General features: G+C 47.0%; 1 protein-coding gene across 21 annotated transcripts in view; it reads left to right on the top strand.

Annotated features, from left to right (window-relative positions):
* Window positions 1-15,126, top strand: part of RBFOX1 (RNA binding fox-1 homolog 1) — a 2,446,597-nt gene that overhangs the window by 2,038,486 nt on the left and 392,985 nt on the right. The gene's annotated exons all lie outside the window — the stretch shown is intronic.

The following is a 15,126-nucleotide window of genomic DNA, read 5'->3' as shown; positions in this document are numbered from 1 at the left end:
AAATTGACCAGTGGCAGAGAGGCAAAAGGAATGCTTTATTGATGGTTAATTTATGAAGTTCAGAGATGATACTAGGAATCCCTTACCGGTTGTTTACATCTGAATGATGGCAAGAAAGGAGATGATTGAAATACAAGTTGGTTTCACTTTTAAGGCTTTTCATTCTGTGTTGGGAGAGTCATCAAATAAGATATTTGGGGCCTTTTTTTTTTTTTTTTCATTGTAAGTGTGGCTTTTTAAGCAAAAGTTGGCTTCTGGGTATGTGTCTGAATTTCTCTGTGGAGAACTGACTAACGACAGAGGCTGAGTGTCAGAGGAAAACCGGATGTCTTCTTTTGTGGTTTGTTTGAGAGCAGTCATCTTTTTGTCATACATTCTGTATCTCCTTTCTACAGGAAAGAAAAGCTACATGTAGTTAGTACGTCCTTTTTACCTTCAGTTCTGTGCTCCTCCCTCCACGATCTTTCAAAATTCTGCAACACTAGCTCATTAATTCAAATTTCTGAGGAGGGTTCTGATCAAACCTCCAATGTCTACTTTTCTGAATGTTGTTGTTACCTCTTGTAAACTATAAGAATCTTGGCAATTTGAGCCATTAGGGGGGAGTCCAAAACATTGCGAAACATCTTATCATGCCAGATTTATGGTCCTTGCTCTTTTGGGAGGCTTCTATATTATGCATGAGAAATAATGGACTACCTGGAGAGTGGTCCTCAACAACGTGGAAACAGTTCCATCCTTCCAGGCATATGCAGGCCAGTGAGCCACTGGGATCTGAAGTCAGGCTTGGTGATACACCGGAAAACATTTTACTTCCGTTGGACATTCGGGGTGAAGGTTAGCGGTTAGAGTTTTGTCAGACCCTGGACCGCCCCATCCGATAAATAATTACAAGCAAATCGTGCCCTTCACTCTGTGCTGATTGATGCTGAAATTGCTTTTGAAAGTTCTCATAAGTTCCTGTTATAGATTAAGTGCCGGTGTAGGAAAAATAACAGCACCCACTGAAATGGGTGAATGTAATCAGGCTTAATGGACTCGAGAGCTTGTTGGGAATTAAATAACTATCGATCCGCTGGAATGCTGCTGTCATTACAAAATGCCACTCTGGACGTATTACCCGCGTGATAGATGAGAAGACACATGGGCGAGCTGAGAAATTGGGGAGGCCTGGTTCCCATTCCTTCCTCCTGTGCAGAGCCTTTGAGAAATGGATCTGGTTTCTGGGGGAAAGAAACAAGAGATTTTACTTGCAGATCATTGCTGGGATCATGCTTTGTTTTCCCAAGTGACACCTCTGGTAACTGGTTACCCAGAAGTCAGGGAGTGGTGCGGCAGGGGGTCTTAGCCCAGATGCTGTGACAGCCTTCATCTTCTTCCTCTCGCACCCGCCGTGGATCACACGGAAACGCTCTGAGTGGGGATAGACTGGCCTTCTTTCCAGTTTTCTGAGACAGCCTGTTATTTATCCAGCGGCATCAAGCAACTCAGACACTCCATGCGGTAACATTTGCAAGTGAAGGAAAGGCAATTCAAAGAAAGAACTGTAAGACATACACCCACACACTCGCCTCTCAGCTGATGCTTCAGGTGATACTAGGTGCCCTGTATTCCCGCAGACTCTATCAGCTTGCTGACCAATTCGTTGATCATGTGGGTTTCTTCCCAGACTCTTCAAGATGCAAATGTGTGTGTGGGTGATTTGTCGCTCAGTCATGTCCAACTCTGCAACCCCATGGACTGCAGCTCACCACGCTCCTCTGTCCATGGGGATTCTCCAGGCAAGAATACTGGAGTGGGTTGCCATGCCCTCCTCCTGGGGATCTTCCCAACTCAGGCTTTCCCAAACTCACAGACTTAGAGAACGAACTTATGGTTGCCGGGGGGAGGGAGAGTTAGGAAGTTTGGGTTGGACATGTACACACTGCTGTATTTAAAATGGATAACCGATAAGGGCCTATTGTATAGCACAGGGAACTCTGCTCAATGTTATGTGCCAGCCTGTATAAGAAGGGGCTTTGTGGGGGAATGGATACACGTGTATGTATGCTGTCCACCTGAAACTGTCACAGCATTGTTAATCTGCTCTACCCTAATACAAAATAGAAGTTTAAAAAAAGATGCCAGGGCTTTCCTAGAGGGAATTAAGGTGCCACCCACATCCTCATAATGTGATCAGTGAGACAGTTCCATGATCCCAAGTAGTGTGTTCCTTCCGCAGTAGTAAGTTCCCTGTGACTGGAGGTATGAAACAGCAGTAGGGGCCACTGGGCAGGGTTGTCTTATCAGAATTCGAGATTCATCTCACAGTCTTTTCAACGTGAAGAACCAGTGATTCTGATTCTGTGGCCTACGAATTTCCTTTTCGTAACCCTATCAAGTGCCACTTTTTTTTTTCCTATTGCTCTGTTTTTGTCTGCTCAGTCCAAGAAAACAAACAATAATTGATCGGACAGCATAAGAGGCTTTTAAGAGAGCATCACCTTATCCTGCAAAGGCGGTGAGCAAACATGTTTCCTAATAATTCCTAGGACGTGACTCAATAGTATCTTTTGTCTCAGGAGTAGATTCAATAGTGACTGCTGACCTCATGGGCCATCCCCAAAGAAAGCTAGATGCTTTACCATATTGAATATCCTGAACCCATCTTTAATGTCTGAACTTGTTGAATAGATAGCAAGGTGAATAGTTTTTCCTTCCAGCCATGTAAAGTACTCCAGAGTGACCGTGGAGGATTGGGCTGAAGCGGTTTGGACAGTTTTCATGCATAGTAAGAAGCAGAAGAAGAGAAATACTATCAAGTATCAAATATTAACAGTATATAAACACTGTTCCATTCCCCTTGGCATAGAGCGGACTGCTGGTATCTCTGGTTAAGAAGAACGAACATGTCTTCCCATTGAACTCCTTTATTCATGTCTCAATTTCCAACAAGACCTTGAATGATCAATGAATTATCTGACCTGAGAACAGGAGATTTGACAAGTAAATTGTCCGTCAGTCTTGAGTCAAAGAAGCTACCAGGAGAACTTACCTGAGCCGTGGACCAATAGCCGGCCGCACAGCGTCAGATGATATCATCTAAACCTCAGCTTTGTAACTGATCAGTCTGGGTGGTGTTTGGGTCTGATAAGCCCTCGGCTCTGGGTTCAAGTTCAGACTTGAGCCCCTCACTGTAGATATTTATCTGCCAGATATAGCCCTTGACCATCACTGCTAGATTATTTTCCACACCAAGACAGTTCCATTCTCATCTCCTCCGGATATTGCAGATCAGGTCTGGAGACTATTTTCCTAGACAGAGGATGGTGTAGACATGGCCACATCCACCTCACCATGCACTTTTTTACTTTAGTTATTCAGTTGCTACCCACATATTCCATATCAGGCAAGTTACATGCACCTGGAAAACAGAAGCAGCCAGTACAGCTACTGACTGTTAGGTTCACAGCCTGGTGGAAGAGAACCTTAGATAAATATAAAATCCAATATGATAGGAAAAACATCAGGAAAGCATGATAGGTGATAAGTATTTCACACGTGCTTTGTACCAGGCAGGGCTTCCCAGGTGGCGCTAGTGGTAAAGAACCTGCCTGCCAGTGCAGGAGACATAAGAGACTTGGGTTTGATCCCTGGATCAGGAAGAGCCCCTGGAGGAGGGCTGGGCAACCCACTCCAGGATTCTTGCCTGGAGAATCCCATGGGCAGAGGAGCTTGGCTGACTATGGTCGATGGGATCACAAAGAGTCGGACTTGAGTGAAGTGACTTGTATGCACGCGTGTACCAGGTATGGTGCTAAATACTTATATATTTTATCTCAATTTATCCTAACAATGCAGTTGTCCCCCCCTTATCTGTGGGGGATGTTGACTTAAAAAATATTCAGCAACCTAAAAGTTGAGAGCTAAGTTTTAGGACTTCAAGCCTGGGCCTCTCAAGTAAGCCTAAGCGAACTGCTCCAAGGAGGTGAGGGGATGAGCCTGGTTATATAGAAGTTTTGTAACAAAGAGCAGGTAGTCTGAGCATCAAAGAGATTATTCTTATTGAAAGAAAAACAGATATCCCAAGTTAAGGAATTTAGCACTTCTCTATTATAGGAAGATGCAAGAGTCCAGGCTCACTGAAATCATTCCTTTAATAAGCATCTCAGCCTTCGGGCCATGGGCCTGTGTTTTCACATCCTGAGCTTCCTCAGGGCTCACCGTAGGGAGTGGCTGCAGTCTGCTGGCTGCTAGATGGCAGGCATTCTTCTCCTTCCCCCAGGGTCACCAGCCACTGATGTCTGTGACGTCCTTGTTTACTGGCAGGGCAGGAAATGCTCCATTTCCCAGGGATATGGCCTAGACCCCCAGTGGATGCTTTAGATAGTACTGGACCCAAGATGGATTGTGTTTTTCCCTGTACACACATACCTGTGTGTGTGTGTGTGTGTGTGTGTGTGTGTTTTACTCAGTCATGTCTGACTCTCTGCAGCCCTGTGGACTGTAGCCTACCAGGTCCTCTGTCCATGGAATTTTCCAGGCAAAAACACTGGAGTGGGTACATACATGTGGTCCAGTTTAATTTATAAATTAGACACAGAGACTACTAATAATTAATAATAAAATAGAACTATTATAACAGTTTACTGCAATAAAAAGTTGTGAATGTGGCTCTGGATATCTTACTATACAAAGCACACACTTTTTTTTTTTTTTCCTTCCTTGAAGTGTCTCAGAGAAGATTCATTCTTAACATAGATCTTAGCAATTTCAGTATATGGTTTTGTTGCCTTCCTTATTAGGTTGAGAATGTTTTCATTTCAAGGAAGCACTTGACGGCTTCTCCATCAGAACTACCAGTATCACTAACTCTTGTCCTTTGGGGCTGGTATTCAGGAAAATAAGGATCAGTTGCACCCGAGCATCGCGATAACTTGGTAGTTGATCTGATACCTGAGATAGTTACTAAGCAACTAACTGTGTGAGATCTTCTGAACACAGGGATGGGCCACATCCTGGACAGGACAGAATGTGACTGGACCACCCCGAACAACACACAGTTTAAAATGTATGAATTGTTTACTTCTGGAATTTCCCGTTTAATATCTTCAGGCTGTGGTTGACCTCAGGTAAAGCTGGGAGAGCAAACCTGTGGATAATGGTGGTTACCATAACCCGAAAGTTGGGTTCTGTTTGTCCCACCATTATCTGTAATTGTAAATCTCCCAAAGCTCTGAAAATCAGCTTTTTTGGGGGGTGGGGGGAGTGTTGGCACTAAAATGCCTCTCGGAAGAAAACTTGACCTGAAATGATGTGCCGCTATTTATAGACTGTCTTTATCCCACTCAGTGTGAATATTCATATATTTTGCTACGGGAATTTTTCTGTGTTTGATTTCAGAGTGATGTCCCAGGCCCTGCTGAGAAAGTTACATAATCTGTTTCTGATGGATTCCCTTTCTGAAAAAGAAAAATCTCCCCAAATCTGAATTTCAAGATAGAGAGGTGACCCCATGGGTATTGGATAAGAAATCACAGTCATGTATTACGATGCCTTTTCTGCATATGGAGGACCTGAAACTGACATTTAGAGAAAGGTCACTTGCCCAAGGTCACAAGGATTGTCAGTGCCAGAGCTGAGATGTGGACCATGTCTGGTGGACTGGGACCTTTGTTCTTTGTCACAGATCCACTGTTGAGGTGTATATGGAGATATAGGAGAGGGAGACGGTGGATGCCTCTTGGAGTAGGAAAGAGGGTCGTTCAGAGGGGAATGAGGGTTTCCCAGGTAAAGAACCCGCCTACCAATGCAGGAAATGCAAGAGATGCGGGTTCAATCTCTGGGTCAGGAAGATCCCCTACAAAAGGGCCTGGCAACCCACTCCAGTATTCTTGCCTGGAGAATCCCAAGTATAGAGGAGCCTGGCCAGCTACAGTCCATCAGGTAGCAAAGAGTCAAACACGATTGAATCAATGTAGCATGCATACACTCAGAGGGGAAAGGTGGCATTCAAGTCAGGCTGTAGAACATCACCAGACATTCTCTGGGCAAACAGAAGAGAAAGCCCTTCCTATCAGAGCAGAGAACGTGGGTGAGCTCACGATGCTTGGGTTGACATATCAAGACGGAGCTTCAGTATCTTCCCCAACCCATTGGCACTGTGTGTCTTGGCATTGCGTAAATATAGGTCTCAAAAGACAGGGCTCCAGAGGAGCTGGGAGAAATGGAGCTCAGAAATGGAGCTTCTGAACCCTGAATCTCTCTGTGCCCACACAGGAATGGGCTCTCTACTGCCCTTCTCTGAATCCAGCAGGTGAATGTTGAATTCCCTGGATTTTGAGTCCGGATCGCTATTTGCTATCCTTTCTCTCTGAAGCAGTAAGCTCTCTGAAGGCTGTGCTCTCCAACCCGTACCCCACAGAATTAGATGGCAGCAGAGAAATGAGGACCGCCTCCCTGACGTGGGTAGCAGTGGTAGAGGCAAACCCCTCAGCTCTGGATTTTGAAGAAGAAATCAGCATCATTGAATTGGGTGATTTATCTAATGAGAGATCTGTATACACCTGTGTAGTGAGGTCACAGGAAGAAGGAACACCCCCCCTCCCCCTGGACCCTCTTGTCTAACACTTGAAAATGAATATCCCAGGAGACACACTTGCTGGCAAAGCCAGAGACTTTTTGGGGAAGGGGTGCCCAAGTGGAGAGCTGCAGGGGAAGGAAACCCAGGAGAACTGCTCTGCCATGTGGCTCGCATTCTTGGGTTTTATGGTGATGGGTTAGTCTCTGGATTTTCTGGCCAATCATTGTGACTCAGGGTCCTTCCTGCTGGTACATGCATCACTTAGCCAAGATGGATTCCGGCAAGGAGGATTCTGGGAGGTTGGTAGGACATATGGAGTCTCCTCTCTCCTTTTGACCTTTGCCGAATTCTTCCGGTTGGTGTAGCATGTTAGTTCCAAGTTCCTTACCAGGACTTCCTGTTGGAAGGTAACTCATGCAAGTGGTTACTCTCAGGCCTAGTTAGAGTGGCCTAGTTTGGTCAGTGGGTCACCTCACAGTGACACCAAGAATTATCAAACTTCTGGTTTTAGCAGTGGACCAAAAGTAACTGGCCCCTGCAGAAAGGTAGAGAGATGTATGAGGAATGTGCAAGGCACTGGTGTAAACCTGAAGGGAATAAGCTTGTGTTGCTCAGCGGCTGGTGGAGCCATTTTCAGATCTTGATATTGCTGCCCTGCAGAGTTATTTACATGTGTGGAATATCTGCTGATTGGGAAAGAAAGCAGAAGGCCCGCCTGCATAATGTGAGTGTTGGTGGCGTCATTTACTTTGTGGCTGCTCCATCTTAGTCACCGAGTGACTTTTCTGTACTGCCAAACAGGCCGTGTCAACAGCAGACTAAATTAAAGAGTCAGGGAGGCGGCAAAGAGAATTTGGAGTCAAACAGGTCTGTGTTGATATATTGGCCCTGGCATTTACTAACCATGTGGCCTTGAGCTTGTCAATTAACCTCTCCAAGGCTGTTTTCTCAGCTACAAAATGGAAACAGGAACACCTGTCTTGAAGAGTGGTTGTGAGTTTACGTGGGATTCATCTCTTTGTTCAACAGTTACTTATTGAGCACCTACTGTATGCCAGGCTGTGAGAAGTGGAGTGAGAAGTGGGTGTAGGTGATGAGGCAGAATAGGAAACACACAAGATTCTTTTCAACCTAAAATTTATATCCTAATATATGGAAAAGGTGGCATTTATATGTATGTGCTTAGTCACTCAGTCATGTCCGACTCTTGCAACCCCATGGACTGTACCCCACCAGGCGTCTCTGTCCATGGAATTTTCCAGGCAAGAATACTTGAGTATCTTGCCATTTCCTTCTCCAAGGGATCTTCCTGATCCAGGGATTAAACCTGTGTCTCCTGCATTGGCAGGCAGAGACTTTACCCCTAGGACCACCTGAGAAGCCCATTTATATGTATATATAATATATTCTCAGTTGGTAAAGAGCCTGGCGGACTACAGTCCATGGGGTTGCAAGAGTTGGACACAACTTAGTGACTAAAGTAAAGTTGCTCAGTCGTGTCTGACTCTTTGCGACCCCATGGACAGTAGCCTACTAGGCTACGCCGTCCATGGGATTTTCCAGGCAAGAGTACTGGAGTGGGCTGCCATTTCCTTCTCCAGGGGATCTTCCCAACCCAGGGATCGAACCTGGGTCTCCTTCATTGCAGACAGATGTTTTACCGTCTGAGCCACACTTCAGGATGGGCTGGCCACCTCATAATTCTTATCCTGTGTTATTCTGAAAGAGGATAGGCATTTACTCAGGACTCTTATCTTTTAGTGACAAGATCTAATTCATAATTGTTTAGAGGGGAAACACAAAACCTCCACCTTCAGGCACAGTTGAATTCAGAGGCTCCAATGACTCAAGTCAAGTCACCCCATGACTCCACAGTAGTTATCTGAACTTGATCTTCATTCACAAATGCACCACATCCAACTGTGGCAAAGATGGTGAAGTAAATTCTGGCCTCTGTACACTAACCCTGAATTAACTCTCAGACACAGAGTTGGTAGCTCAGCTGGTAAAGAATCTGCCTGTAAGAAAGTGAATCTGCCTGTAATGCAGGAGACCCTGGTTCTATTCCTGGGTCAGGAAGATCCTCTGGTGAAGGGATAGGCTACCCACTCTAGTATTCTTAGGCTTCCCTTGTGGCTCAGCTGGTAAAGAATCTGCCTGCAATGCGGGAGACCTGGGTTCCATCCCTGGGTGGGAAGATCCCCTGGAGAAGGGAAAGGCTACCCACTCCAGTATTCTGGCCTGGAGAATTCCATGAACTGTATAGGCCGTGGGATTACAAAGAGTTGGAAATGACTGAGCGACTTTTGCAGAGTTTTGGGTGAAGTAGAAAAGAATAGCTTTATTGTTTGCCAGGCAAAGAAGGCCACAGTGGGCTAATGCCCTCAAGGCTGTGTGTCCAGACCTGGAGGGAGGGTACAGTGAGCCCTGTGTGGAGTCTTCTAGTCCATGGATGGGGTTGCTGATGAGGATCAGAGTGCCTGAAGAGGCTGCATTCCTTCAATCCAGAGATCTTCTGGCCTAACAGTGACCTTCTCTCTGGAATGAAGAGTGCTTTATCAGACATTAACATCTTTCCATTTGGTGGGAGTTTCAGTATCTGCAAAACAGCTCAAGGATACTGTTATGTGTATCCCTTGAGGGGGATCTCGGACTGCCCCCAAGGCTGCACAATTGTTTCTGGACTGTTCCTCCCTTGTCCCTGCATCCTCTCTCTTTCCTGACTAGCAACTGAACCTGCCCTTTGGAACTCAGGGAAAGGGGCTTTTGTGCCCATGAGCCCCATTGGGTCCAGCTGGATTTCAGTGATCCCCAGAAACTCCAGGCTGACACCCCAACCCATCCCCAACTCTTCCCCAACTGCAAAAATTCCAAAGTCAAGCTGGAAGCTGGGGTTAGATCCAGCCAAGCAGGGAGTGAAGGAGCAGTCAGAGCTCACTTATCCAGTTTAGGCATTCTTGTTGTTGAGTTGCCAAAGTGAAAGTGAAGTCGCTTACTTGTGTCCGACTCTTTGCAACCCCATGGACTGTAGCCTACCAGGCTCCTCCGTCCGTGGGATTTCCAGGCAAGAGTGCTGGAGTAGGTTGCCATTTCCTTCTCCAGGGCATCTTCCCGAGCCAGGGATCAAACCCAGGTCTAAGTCATGTCTGACTCTGCCATACCATGGACTGTAGCCTGCCAGGTCCCACTGAAACCGTTTACCTCAGGTTGGGACTTGAACCCATGTGACTGGGACTTGAAGCCAGCCAAAACCCACATTTCCTGGTTTCAGGGCCTAATAAAGCTCAGGTTCTTGATGTCTCATCCCAGAAAGAATTCAGTGAGAGACAAAGTTATAGGTAAGAAATGGATTTATTCAGATTCAGAGAGAAACACACTCCACAGGCAGAGTGTGTGCCTTCACAGAGGGTGAGTGTGGCTGCGAAATGTGGTGTGGTTAGTTTTTATAGGCTGGGTAATTTCATATGCAAATGAGTGAAAGGAAATGGCAACCCACTCCAGTGTTCTTGCCTGGAGAATCCCAGGGACAGGGGAGCCTGGTGGGCTGCTGTCTATGGGGTTGCACAGAGTCGAACATGACTAAAGTGACTTAACCTTAACCTAATGAGTGGGAGGATAATTCCAACTATTTTGGGGAAGGGATGGAGAGTTCAAGGATTTGGGCTACCCCCCACTCCTTGGTCTTTTAACAGTGCCTTGGAACTGTCATGGCACCTCTGGATGGGTCATTTCACTTGCCGATTGAGGATCAGGGGCTAGTCTTGTCTGCCATCTTGGTTCCATTTGATTCTAATTGATTTACGTTGTATCCTTGGGCTATGTCATTCTTTCAAAAGTTGTGCCCTGCCCCTTTCCTTCCTGCTACACCTCTGTCCCTGGGATTGCCCAGGCAAGAATACTGGAGTAGGTTACCATTTCCTTCTCCAGGGGATCCTCCAGACCCAAGGATCAAATGCACAAGTGGGCAGCCTTTCCCTTCTCCAGGCGATTTTCCCAACCCAGGGATTGAACCTGGGTCTCCCACGTTGCAGGCAGATTCTTTACCAGCTGAGCCACAAGGGAAGCCCAAGAATACTGGAGCGGGTAGCCTATTCCTTCTTCAGGGGATCTTCCTGACCCAGGAGTCGAACCGGGGTCTCCTGCATCGCAGCGGGATTCTTTACCAACTGAGCTATCAGGGAAGCCCCCTACATTGGCAGGCAGGTTCTTTACCACTGAGCCACCAGGGAAGCTCAATTTGGGTGCTCAACAGATGAAAAACAAAGTTCTCAATTCCTTGAGAGGTATTACAGTTGTCTCAATTGTTCAAGCTATTACAAACGTCTAAACATGTCTCTTCTCCCCCAAACCTTGCCCGTACCCCACCAGGGAAGAAATTAGTGGGTTTCTGATCTTACTTATCCAGTTACCTTTTTTTTTTTTTTTTGCCAGTGATCATAATTACCAGACATTCACAATGACCCAGTGTATCTTGCTTCTCCATACCTGATCAGATGAATCAAAGGCAAATATGGCAATTTTATGCAGTATTTTCCCACCTAAAGTAATTACAGGAGTGTCTCCCACCACAGTATGTTTGGGACATCCCCAGTCTTTTGCAAGTGAAACCACCACAATCTAGGAACATACAGATAGCCTGACGAGGACAACAGGTAACACTTATAATTGAGGCAAGACAGGAGTTACCCACATCATGCAAAGCCATACCTTCTTTTTATATTAGCAATACCAACGTCAATAAATCTAGAAATAAAGGGAAACTAAAGCCCTCGTTTTACGAAGTTTGAAATCATGTGGACCTTGCACATCATTCCAGGTGTCTCAATGCGCTCGGAGACACCAGCAACTTTCCCCCTTCAGCTGTATAGAGGTGTGCTTTTTTTTTTAATTAAAAGATTAAAAGGACACTGTCAATCTCTTCTGATTAATAGCAGTCCTATAAAAAGGATGTGTTCCTGCCGCAGCCATCTGTCATTCTGATCGTTTTAAAGGCATACTATATCAGCAAGTATGCTTTTTATAATACACTGGCATGGGGCAGGCGGGGCTGGAGGGACTTCTGGATTTCACACTCCACTTTGCTGCTTTAGTGTTCCGCGATGTGAGCCTTTGATGGTGAAGTGGAACCCCCCTCCCTGTCTTTGAAAGGTTGTTTTGGGTAAGTGCTTTCCCGGGCTGACTTAGGATGGAGATACTCGCCCCTATTTATGTTTCTCTCCCATCTAAAGATAGATCCATCACACTTGCATCCCACCAGCATTCAAGCAGCCAGCTCCTTCGCTTGATTAACTACTGAACCCTGAATACTGTCCAGAAGCAATGAACTCAATATTCTGTGGGTCCGTGGTCTTCTGCAAAGCCTGATTTTTTTTTAATTTTTAAAATTTTATTTATTTTATTGACGTATAGTTGATTTACCATGCTCTCTTGATTTACCTACCCTACATCTGGCTCCAGGAAGCGTGGTGGGTCCGGTGCATTGCTGGCCTGGGAGAGGGTGTCTTCCCTCAGCCGTTACCTTTCGTTCCCCCGCTAATCCGCACTGGCTCTCAGATAGGGGGGCGAGATTCAGCGACCGCGGAGGCAGCTGTCATGTGCTTTCTCACAGTGTTCTCACCAACCACTCTCCGAAGAGCTATTTCTTCTCGTTTCATGAGGCAGCACAATTAAAGATTTAGACCAGAGGATTGAGAGTGTGGAGCTTAGACCAGGGAAACCTGAGGCTGGCCATGACCTTCTCTGGGTGATTCTGGGAAAGCTGCCTGACCTCTCAGAGCCTCCGCTTTCTCATCTAGAAAGTGGGAGTAACATTCCATGGACTTCTGCCTCCTGGAGTCAATATCAGGAATAAAAGAACTCAAAGATGACCACGCCTGGGGCCCTTGTCGTCCAGCCAAGGGCTGAACTGGAGCTGGCCCTTGGTCCTGTGTCCTGGGGGTTTCACCTCTCTGAGCTTCCACTGTCTCAGCTTGGTGGCAGGGACAGTCACACCCACTTCGCAAGGGAGCCCTGAGGCTTTGATGCGATAATGTTTGTGAAGCAGCCATAGCAGCACCTGCTCATGGTACAAACTCCATCGCAGTTGGCCAACGTCGCCGTTGTCATGGTTTTTTCATCCTATCCTGGGTGGCTGCGGTTTCCTTTGCATATGAAGATGCTCTCGGTTTGGAGGTGGGTGGCCTGTGTGCAGCTCTCTGCTTCTGCTGTCCATGGAGATTCCTGTGAACCAGACGCATAGGTTTTAGGTGCAGCTGAACAGAGCACGGTGCAATCAGGGATACACCACGCCTTAGCCCATGGCTTTGGGGGGCATGAGACACATATCCCCTCCCACTTTCTCAACTGTTAGCCTGGGGAGCTGGAACTACTAGACACCTGATGCCAAAAGCTCAGCTTCTCTGTACACAGGTGTTGAATTAAACCTCAAAGATGGAGTTTTGGGTGAAGTAGAAAAGGGGTCTTTATTACTTTGCCAGGCTAAGGGGGGCGCAGTGGAATCATGCCCTAGAAACCAAGTGTCTCAGCTCGGGGGAGACAGTGACAAGTCTTACAGTAAAAGAGGGTGTGATCAGCTCGTGGTTGGTGGTAAGGTAAGTAATAGTCAGCATTATCAACCTTCAGGTTTAACTGGTCTGGGGTCTGCATGCCTGTGGGTGGCATATCATCATTAACCGTTAACTTCTCCCACCTGGAGGGGGTTTCAGTATCTGCAAAACAACTGAAAGATATTGTTGTACAGATCCCTTGATGAGGAAGCAGGACTCTGCCCCGAGGCTTCTCTTGACTGTTTCTCGCTGGTCTGGCATGCTCCCTTCCCTAGTTAACAGCTGTTTGAATCTGCCCATTGGAACTCAGGTCTTGGAGGCTGAAGGAAGGCTGTTTCCTGTAATCTAAGAAATGGGGGCCTCACAAAAGCCTTGTGTCCACCAGCCCCGCAGGGCCCTGCACGTTGGACACCCAGGCAGGAGGAGGGCCAGATTTCAGCCCTGTGGAAACCTGGCCCAAATCTTTGTCCATTTGCTCTAGTAGAACAGCTGGGGCTGGACCTGGGGCTGGGTGGAAGGAGGGGGAGGGTGGGCTTTGAAGGAGAAGAAAGAAGCTCGTCCCCTCTCCTCCATGTGGCCACAGCCTTCTGGGGACAGACTCTTGGGGACCACCTACACCCCTGTTCCATGCGGCTCCTGGCACACTGTGGGCGCTTAATAAATGCTAATTAATAAGAATAGCTCCCATCTGTTGGTGCCCGGTGGTGGAGAAGATGTTTGAGCACAGGACGGCCGACTGGCACCGGGCAGCTTGTGAGAAGCCTTCAGGGAAAGACGCAGCTCTGAGTCACTCAGAGGGCTTCTTGTACCCAGGGGTCAGCTGACCCTGTGACTCATCAGAACCTGGGCAAGTTCATTAAGCATGCAAGTGTCCACTCTGAACCCCAGATCGTCTCCATCAGAAGGCAGGGAGCAGAACCCAGTGAACTGTGTGCCTCCCAGGCAATCTTGGGTTTCCACGTGTGGCTGGATGCAGGAACTGGTGTCGACCGACAAGGCAGGGGCTTTGTTAGGGTTTAAAAGGGGCCCTGGATCTGCCCTCTGAACAGACGGCGTCATAAATTCATACTTCCGTCATTTTCTTGGAAGAAAATGCCTACTGGGCTTTGCGCATTTAGTTACAATAAAAACAACAGCAGCTGCTTGTTTTCAGGCATTTACTACGTACCAGGCCATGTGTAAGGCATTTCACCTACAGCATCTGACTGAAGCATTGTGGTTTGGAGAGGAAAAAGCAGGTGGACAGGGTGCTGTCAGGATGTGGAATCTGTGGCAGGTGACCTGGTTCATCTCCTTCCTTCAGCTGTGTGACCTTGGGCATTACTTACTCCCTGTGTGACCTCAGGCAGGGATCATCACGTCTCTGGGCAGCAGTCACCTCGTTGGACGGCAGTGAAAGGAACCAAAGCGTATAAAGTTCATAACCCAGCGCCTAGTGCTTGCAAAGGACTCAGTGCATGTATCACCCAGTTTATTTCCAAGGGCACTGCAACACCACCACGACCAAACTGTGTAAGAGAGACGATATTGAGTGTTTGAGATACCCGCACACACACACATACATATAAATGCATGTGTGTGTTAGTCCCTTGGGCGTGTTCGACTCTGCGACCGCATGAACTGTAGTCTGCCAGTCTCCTCTGTTTGTGGGGTTCTCCAGGCACGAATATCGGAGTGGGTTGCTATTCCCTCCTTCAGGGGATCTTCCCAACCCAGAGATCGAACCCGAGTCTCCCGCACTGCAGGCAGATTCTTTACCGTCTGAGCCACCAGGGAAGCCATATAAATGTATATGTAGTGTAATATATATGAGCTAAGAGTGTGAGCTCTTGAGCCAGACTGCAGACTGCTGAGCTAGAATCTCAGCTTTGCCTGCTGGGGGAAAACTATGCTGTTCTACAGTTTTTCCATCTGTAAAATGGACACATCAAAAGCACCTGAAACCATGGTGTACGATCCTCCTGTATTGGATGAGGACCACACCAGAGTTGCCGTTGAGAATCGCACGAGTTAATACTT

Source organism: Bos grunniens, chromosome 25, assembly GCF_055505025.1.
Source record: "Bos grunniens cultivar Pamir isolate PY7600 chromosome 25, Bosgru_T2T1.0, whole genome shotgun sequence".
In the NCBI taxonomy this organism is placed as follows: Eukaryota; Metazoa; Chordata; class Mammalia; order Artiodactyla; family Bovidae; genus Bos; species Bos grunniens.
The sequence above is the reverse complement of the archived record's forward strand: the minus strand, read 5'-3'. Positions and strand labels throughout refer to the sequence as shown.